Source organism: Neolamprologus brichardi, chromosome 7 (genome assembly GCF_056152115.1).
Source record: "Neolamprologus brichardi isolate AB-2024 chromosome 7, ASM5615211v1, whole genome shotgun sequence".
NCBI lineage: Eukaryota > Metazoa > Chordata > Actinopteri > Cichliformes > Cichlidae > Neolamprologus > Neolamprologus brichardi.
The window spans coordinates 8175206-8184977 of NC_142110.1; the positions used below are offsets into that span (position 1 = coordinate 8175206).

A 9772-nucleotide genomic window follows, 5' to 3' on the forward strand; every position below is an offset into this window, starting at 1 on the left:
TTTGTGCATAACAAAGAGCTCACAATTGTGCAGTCAAAATGTAAACTAAGAGACACTGAGCATAATAACAAAGACAGATTTCACAGCTGCTCTCTTTCCAAGTTCATGACTGACAGCCTGGAGTTTGAAATCCTCTTCATAACCGTGTCTCTTAACAGGTGCCATTTATGGTCCTTATACACACACAGTACGGTAATATTACGTTGAAGCACAGTACGTATCACTCCGCTAGGCTCCTCGGTAGCCGTAATGCTCCGATAATCCATCAAGCCGGTGCAGCTCCGTAGCTTATCAAAGTCGAACTAAAACATTTTTTGGCAGATTGCTGAGCGCCGTGTACCACATAAAATCGGTTCGCGGTCATCAAGCACAACCAGAATTCATACATAAGGCGCACTGTCGATTTTTGAGAAAATTAAAGGATTTCAGGCCGTGCATGGCGTTAGCGTGGTTAGCTCGTTTGCGTGGTTAGCTCGTTAGCGTGGTTAGCTCGTTAACACGTTGACGCCGTCCACCCCCACACACGGGGCGATGCGCAGTAACTCGTTAACGTTGATTTGCCGTGTCCATCTTGTCGCTGCTCCCCCATCGCTTCACCAGCGATGGGGAAGGAGGGGAGTTGTGTTCAGTGAAGGAGAGGCGAAGCCGAGTAACGTTGCGTAAAGACAAAAGCGGACCAAAGACAGGCAAACTTGTGGCTCCACAACTATAATTATAACGTAACATAGACTATATCGATATAAAAGATATTGTCACATCTTATATCTCGTATAAAAATATATCGATATTTTTAAAAAACTCGATATATCGCCCAGCCCTATGACGTTGTGACGTAGGCTAGAATCACGGCAGCAGTCGACTGTGGTCCAGTTGTGGGATTTCTCTTGTAGAAATATGCACATTATTTTTTCCTTTTTATTTGTAGGTGGCACAGTGCACTTGTGGCAAGTAAGAACGCTAGAAGACTGACAATCTTGCTGGGTATCCAGTTACGGAAGCAACACATTAACAAGAGAATTCTGAGTACAACCAAAGTTACTTTCCCTAGTAACTAGTTACGTTGAAAGTAACGAGTAACTTGAAGAGTTACTTTTGATAGAAGTAATAAAACTAAGTTACTCATTTAAAGTAACTTACCAACACTGGTTAAACGTAATATATACGTCACTTAGATCATCTGAAAAAAAGTTTTTTTTCCAGTGTTTTATTTGTTCCGGAGTAAATCGGTTTGGCTGAGATTATTTATTTTAATAATTTAATAAATAATAAATTAATTTAATAAAATAATAATTATGTATTATTATTTATTAGATTAGATTAAATAAATAAATAAATAAAACTTTATTAATCCCTCGGGTGGGTTCCTCCTCGGCTTTCACACAGCTGAATAAACGTCAAACAGAAAACTGATTAAACAGAAGTGTGGCATGGTCGAGAATTTACACCAGTGTCCTACTATATTTTAGATAGCAAGGAGCAGACAGTGGTGACGCAAATCTGAAGGCTAGACCGTCCAATTTCACAGCCGTTTACTTTAATATGAATACCTTGTGTTAATTTAACATAAGTTTAATTTGCTGCCAAATAAAAACGTCTGTGTGCAACCACTGTTTAATGAAGTAAATTCAAAATGTTCTCTTGTTTTTGTTGTCCCTAGAGCACGCAGTGAACTCCACAAGAACAGAAACGGCAGAAAACAAACTGGGCTGGCTGTCTCAGCCACCCCAGACTTATTTAGACTTTTCTCTAGACTGAAAACAGAACTATGAAAACCTTCAGGAGACACATTATTTACATCATCATGGCCAAATTGTTCATATGAGGCTGAAATCATGAAGCGGTGGCCTCGTCATTCTCTGACCATAATCCAGCTAGGCAGGAGGCAGTCAAAGAGTGGTTAGGTCGAGGCGATGTGGAGGTGCTCACTTGCCCGCCCTGACAGAGATGTGGACGACGTGGATGATGTGGGCAGTGGTGGTGGTGACATGGACAACATGGACATGCTTGACTGCCTCTGGAGCGACGTGGACGTACTCCCTGATGCTGCACCGGCATGAGAGACACGACAGACTACGCAAACAACATTGACACATGGGAGGCAAGAAACAGAACAAAAAATACTACTAAATCAAAGAACAGAAACTAAACGAGATACACTCAGTCCGGGGGGGGGGCATAATTTAACATAAAGGAGATCACAGTATAGTTATCACAAACTGGTATGGTTGGTGAGCCATGGTTGGAAAACAATATTACTGTTTTGTAAAGGATAACTGGTTCAAGTCCAAAATTTTAGTAGGCCTCAAGTAGATCATAAGCTCAGTTCCACAGAAAACAACTGGGAAATTCACTTCAGTTGAAAATCATTGAGAAGGCCCATTAAGCTGCAGAAATAACAAGGCCTGGTGTGGCAAGACCTAAACATATATTAAGTAGGCGTTTTGCACCATGTGGCTTTTAACCACTAGTCAGAACCACATCAGGAGATGGTTCTGAAACAGGAGAAACGAGCTCCTCAGGTTCAGGAGCAAGATTCTCCAGCTGCAGAGGTTCACCAGTGATCTTGTGAACAGCAGCTAATACTTTTTCTTCCTCCTCCCTTCTCAGCTCATCCTTAAGATTTTCAGTGATCTCTCTTTTCATTTTTAGATGTTCATAAAGTTCATCTATGAGATCTTGTTTATGAACAAGTTTGAAATTCTGCTTTTTGACTTCTTCTTCCAGCCAAAATATTTGTAGTGTCAGACTTCCTGTTGTCTTTGCTTGATACTCAAGATTTTGTAAACAATTCTTGAGATTTGTGTTCTCTGTTTTTAACTTGTTTATCACAGCAGATTCCACCTGTGAAGTCCCTGTTAAGCTTTGAAAAGCCCCAGTAAGCTGCAGGTATTTTAAGGCCTACTGCGGCAACACCTAAACCTATTTTAAGAGGGACGGCCGTGGGCATTCGTATTGTGCCGCTAGAGGTGAAATTCTTGGACCGGCGCAAGACGGATGAAAGCGAAAGCATTTGCCAAGTCCTTTGTCCTTAAATACCCCCTCTTCACCTTCGCAAACACAGTTTTACTTGGAACATTTTCAGAAACAGCGAGTTGTGTTTTGCAAACCAGAAACCTTTCAGAAAGGGACTATTTTTAAACTTAAACAATTAAGCAAACATTTTTTCTTCTCGACACTTTGCATTAAACGTTTAAAGAAATATGTCACACGAAACATTTAATAATTGACAGTCTGACAGAGAGATTCGAGAGGAATCACAAAGACTGTATGGGATGATGGAGAGAGAAATATCGGCGCCTAGGGAGCTTCAAATGAAAATACAAGAACTCCAGTTGGAGTTAAGCACCCTAAAGCGCAAAAAGAATTATTACAAAAAAAATTACTATCGCTTTAAAAATGAGCGTGAACAGAATAGTACAGATGCGCATGAAAGGAATTTCCATTTTAGGGAAAGCATGGTTGAGCTTGAAAAAGTGACTCAACAGTCAGATGACATCGAAGCTCTAATTGTTGCAGAGAATAAAAATTTGCAAGCAGAGCTTAGAACCTTTCGGATGATGCGCCATGAATTTCAGGAAAAGGAAGCATCTCTGCTTGAGCAGAACAGCAGCATTGCTGCTGAGTTGTCTCAAATTGAAAGTGAGCGAAATGAACAAAAGAAAGAGAACGCAGATCTCAAGGAAGAGAGAGAGAGACTTGAGCACCAAGTGGGAGAAGCTCACCATAAAATAACAAAAAAAGAAGAGATAATAGAAAAACAGAACAGAGAAATAGATCACAAGACAGAACAGATAGTTGAGCTGAAAAAAGAAATATGTATTCTTCAGTGTAGGGTGAGACAGGCACTGGATGAAAAACAGTCACAGGTGGAATCTCTGGAGGCTAAAATGCAGGAACAGGTTAACACCATTCAGACGATGCACTATGACTTTCTGGAAAAAGAAGAATATCTCCTCGAGCGTAACAGCAGCATTGCTGCTGAGTTGTCTCAGATTGAAAGTGAGAGAAACGAAAAAAAGAAAGAGAATGCAAAACTCGAGAAAACTTTAGAGACTGTTGAACAGAGACTTGAGCACCAAGTGGGAGAAGCTCACCATAAAAGAATTTAAAAAAGAAGAGATTATAGAAAAACAATATAGGGAAATTGTTCGCAAGACAGAACTCACAGTTGAGCTGAAAAGAAAAATTTGTACTCTTCAGCGTCAGGTGAGACATGCACTGGATAAAAATCAGTCACAGGTGGAATCTCTGGAGGCTAAAATGCAGGAGCAGGTAAGCACAATTCAGAGGATGCACCATGACTTTCAAGAAAAAGAAGAATATCTCCTTAAAGAGAACAGCAGCATTGCTGTTGAGATAAACAAATTAAGAAAACAGAGAACACAAATCTCAAGAAACGTTTACAAAATCTTGAGTATCAAGCAAAGACGACAGGAAGTCTGACACTACAAATATTTTGGCTGGAAGAAAAAGTCAAAAAGCAGAATTTCAAAATTGTTCATAAACAAGATCTCATAGATGAACTTTATGAACATCTAAAAATGAAAAGAGAGATCACTGAAAATCTTAAGGATGAGCTGAGAAGGGAGGAGGAAGAATAAGTATTAGCTGCTGTTCACAAGATCACTGGTGAACCTCTGCAGCTGGAGAATCTTGCTCCTGAACCTGAGGAGCTTGTTTCTCCTATTTCAGAACCATCTCCTGATGTGGTCCCCACACAGGAGAATCTTGCTCCTGAACCTGAGGAGCTTGTTTCTCCTATTTCAGAACCATCTCCTGATGTGGTCCCGACACAGGAGAATCTTGCTCCTGAACCTGAGGAGCTTGATTCTCCTGTCTCAGAACAGCCTCCTGAAGGGGTTCCGACTAGTGGTTTATGGCGTCATGGTGTCAAACGCCTACTTAATCATGGCCCCAGTTCAGAGAGAAAACCCACAAAATGGAACCGGAGTCCTATTCCATTATTCCTAGACAACTGAGCAGCAATGCTGCTGTTCTGCTCAAGGAGAGATCCTGCCTTTTCCTGAAAGTCACGGTGCATCCTCTGAATGGTTTTAACCTCTGCGCGCAAATTCTCGTTCTCTGCCACAATCAGATCTTTGATGTCATCTGACTTTTGAGTCATTCTTTTAAACTCTTCCATCTTTTCGTCAAATTTTCTCATCCATCTTCTCATGCACATCTACTAGCGAAGCCTGACAGGTAATAATGAGGAGCATATTTTTAACAAATGCACTCAAAGCTTGAAAGCGTCAACTCAACATCTGATTAGTGATTGGTTATGATGATGCTCAGGGGCGCGACTCATCTTAGATCGACAATACAGCCAAACTCATTGGAAAGAGCTTTTGACACCATCTACAAGCCAGCTTTCATCCTAAACCAGTGGTTCTTAACCTTGTTGGAGGTACCGAACCCCACCAGTTTCATATGCGCATTGAACCCCTCTTTAGTGAAAAATAAAATATGATTTTTTTCAAATTCAAGACATAGATATGGGATATTGGTGCACAAAATGAGCCGTGCATGTCACGGTGGAGGCTCTGCCGAACCCCTGAGACCGACTCACCGAACGCCTAGGGTTCGATCGAACCCAGGTTAAGAACCACTGTCCTAAACTGTCTCCCTTTTAAGCGCTTTCCTTAATGTTTAAATTGTTCTCATGACAAACTGAATGGATCTGTTTAAGCTCATCTCTTGAGCGATGGAAATTATTTTTATAATAATTCTTCTTGAGGTTAACGGTGCTCAACTCCAGCTGGAAATCTTAAATTTTCTCTTGAAGTTCCATAGGCTCAGATATTTCTCTCGCCACCGACTCATACAATCTCAGTGATTCCTCTCAAATCTCTCTGTCAGACAGTGAATGAATTCATGTCTGAATTAATTCCCAGGAAACATGAATTAATTCATGTTTCCTGAGAGAAACAAGTTAAAGACAGAGAACACAAATCTCAAAAAATGTTTACAAAATCTTGACTATCAAGCAAAGACGGCAGAAAGTCTAACACAACAGATATTTAGGGTGGAAGAAAAAGTCAAAAAGCAGAATTTCAAAATTGTTCATAACCAAGAGAAACCAAATCTCAGGAAATGTTTAGAAAATCTTGATTAATTCATGTCCCAGGAAACATGAATTAATTCATGTTTCCTGGGACATTTGTTTAAAAGCTTGATGCAGTGTTGAAAGAAAAAGTATTCCCTTTCTCAAAGGTTCCAGGTTTGCAAAAGCAGCTCGCTGTGAAACTGTGTTTACGAAGGTGAGGATGTTTTATTTATGAATTTCTCTGTCAGAGGCTGTAATGTCAGTGCTTTTTAGTCCTTAAAGGCATTCCAGCTTTTCCTTCACATGGTTCACCAGACTTGCTGACTGATAAAGGTGACTCCCTCTCCCCCTCAGTGTGTGTGTGTGTGTGTGTTGATATATTTTACACTTTAGTTTTGTGAAGGATATCTTCCACAACCCCAAAGCTTAACTTGTACTAAGTTAAGCAGTATGAAAAAATGTGACATGACATAAATTAATCTGTAAAACAAAGGTTTATTTGAAGCCATTGAAGTTACAGTGATCCTTAAAATCTACATGTGTTTTGTTCTACATTAGGCAGGTCAGTTCCTTATTAAAGAGGCCAACGACGTCATGTTTCTATATCATCTCTCCCCTCTTAGACCCTCTTACCCAAAAGACACCAGCCAGTTTAACCCTTTTGCTCTGCTTTGCGCAACTATTTTTAAATCCCTGTAGAACTGCAACCACATGAGCTAGCGCAAAAAAATCTTTTTCATATGAAACCAGAGGAGTTGTACTTACATCTTATGCCATCAGCTTGTCCTCAGTCAACATTTCCTTCCACATATAGCTTTGCAAAAACTGCATAAAAAGCGCTTGCAGCAACAAAAACATAATATTCCAGAAACACGCTTTGCCGATCCGATCAGCTGTTCGTAACACTTCCTAGTAAGAATAGACGTCAGCGTGAAGTCCGCCATGACCTGCCCGAAACCGGAAGTGATGTCATTTTCGTGGAAATGTAGTTTTTTACCATCAGGGCCTCATGAGCCTATACTGTGTTTTTAAAAGTTATGTTTGACTTTATGACTTTCTGGGATGCTTAGGACTCATATTGCTCTGCTGGAAATAGTTTATTTTGATGCATATGCTGCTTTTTTGCAAATTTGCATTATAAGATTTATTTTTGTTTTTCCTGCAGTATATAAAATTGGTGTATTTCAAAAATAAAACTATGAAGACACTCAAAATAAATTTCCTGTGGTGGGAAACTATTTTGTGCAACTTTTTTGTATTTACAGTTTTGAGGGATAAGCCTCTTAAATTTCTCTAACTAGAAATATATGTTAAAAAAACAAATGATTTTCAATTTTTTTTGTAGTTTATTGCACTTTTTTGCAATTTATGTAATTACTATGCACTTAATGCAGACATATTATTAAAATCTGGGCTATAATGGTTGTATTGATGTATAGCAACTTGAAATGCTCCCAAAAATGGCACTACAGCATGTAAAAATATAATACAAGCTCTGGCGGACTTGGTTCTATGGTAGGTCTTAAAGGGTTAATGCTCAATCTTTTTACCAGCTTAAGTAAATTATATTGCACAATTTCCTCACCCAATAAAATAATATTTACAACATGAGTTTGCCTTCCATGTTATCTAAAATGTGCAAAAGGATTGTGTGTTTTTAGTTTATTTTGGGGATATGGGATATTGCCCTTAAATTGAACTCATGCTTACAATGACGGGATGTAAGAACAGAATGTTCTGTATGTGTAACTTGGAAAAAAGGGTTTGTAAAGGAGCGCTTGTTGGATTCACTACTTCTGCTCAGAGGTGCTCTTTGGATGGGATACATTTTTATTTATTTTTTTAAAACAGGGTTTGTTTTTTTTCCGGCCCACTGGCCTTCCTCAGGAAGTCAGATGACATCCTTGGAGTTCTTGATTTGTTTTGTTTTCCTTTTTGTTGTTTTTTGTAAATGTGCATATATGTTTCTATATAATGTTAAAGGATTAGTTTGGACCTTTAGAAGTCTGGTTCTGTGAAATAGTGCAGTGTCATCACGCATAATTTAGACTAGTCGCTTGACTATGGAAACATGACTATGATCTCTTGGAAATGTATAGATATCTAAATTTTGATCATTTGGAGGTAAAGCGGACTTCTAAATATCCAAAGTAACCCTTTGGGTCTTAAAAATGATGCTTAACAAACATGTATTAAAACACAAATACACACAAACACAAGCCCCATTTGATTCCTCTTCATTTACCAGGGATACTGTTCTGTACTTCTGCCTGGTTACTGGTTTGGGCTTAGATGCAGCAGGGTATGCATTGCATAATGATGAAGTCTAAATTAACAGTTCATGTGACAGTTCAAGCTCCTTCTTCAAATGCCTGTGTAGATGTGTTAAATGTTCAGGATATAGCAGATGTGTTGTAAATGTTCATTTTTATGCAGTCAAATGGAAAAAAGTGGTCAAAATAGTTTATTTTACTTGACATTGGAAAGAGTTTGTGCAATACTGCAGAATGTTATCTAGCACAATTTTGTAAAATACATATTTTACTGATTTGTTTGCGTTTTATTACTTCCATACAATTGTGTTTTGAGGTATTTTTAGAAAAATGAAAGTATTAATTACATTTGAGCAAACTTAATTATTTATATTAACAAATGAATATTGTAATGAGTAGCAGTGATAAATACAATGTGTATGTAGGTTAAGTTCATTCCCAATAAAATGAAGTGTAAGATGTTTAACTACATTGCTGTCTGTATTATTGATGAAGTCCTAAATTATCACCTTTAAAGTGGTTGTGCTAATAACATCATGTGCAGTAAGACAGGCATGGAGAAAAGCTCTGACTGGGAGAGGCTGAGAACAAATGACATAGAATAGAATAATCCTTGAATTGTCCCACAAGGGGAAATTTGGATGTAACAATAGCAAGAAAGACACATACGAACAAACAGTACACAAGACACAGAACTGAAACACACACAAAAGTAGCAGCTAGCAGAAAAGGACAAAGGAAATGCTGGAAACAGGCTGAAGATGAGTCGGGGAATCTGTCATATAGCAAGAATATGTCTACAATTCTAAGGTGATCTGTCCCACTGGAGGTCAAATACAGTTTGTCTCATTCACAAGAGGTTCAGGCTGAGTTCTGATCTTTCTTGCTCAAGCCATTTTTAATCTGTGGTAATCCATCAGTATGGTCTGTGTGGTTGCAGGATTTAGCTGGTGGGCTTAGCGGTTTATATTCACTGTGATCAAACATGATGTTCAACAGTAATTCATTTAGTTGATGAAACAGGGAAAAATTCAAATGACATGGACCACCAACTGAAGTATTCATTAAACTCAATGGAACACCAGAACAAGCCAAAGTGTTTAGTCATCAGAAATATGGAGGAGCTGGACAAATACTGAGGTTCAACTTACACTGGAGGTATGAATACACATGTGACATGACACACAGCACAACACATGGCACACTCTGTTAGGTCTGCGCTTCCACAGGCCCCGCTAATTTAGAAACTTATTCTCTTTCACGAAAGCAAGGAAACAAAACGGAACCGGGTTTTACTTGCTTGCAAGGGAAGGCTGGTCGGAACCAGGCTCTTGGAGCTCAACGCTCCTCACCTCTCTCCAACCCAACTTCTTCAATAAGCAGCCTTTTATTTCCATAACACAGTTTACAGTACACACAAGCCCCTCCCATTGTAAAACCCCACTATAGCTCT

General features: G+C 39.0%; 1 pseudogene; it reads left to right on the forward strand.

Annotated features, from left to right (window-relative positions):
* Window positions 1-3455: 3455 nt before the first annotated feature.
* LOC148101916 (uncharacterized) lies at window positions 3456-6214 on the forward strand (annotated as a pseudogene).
* Window positions 6215-9772: the final 3558 nt, after the last annotated feature.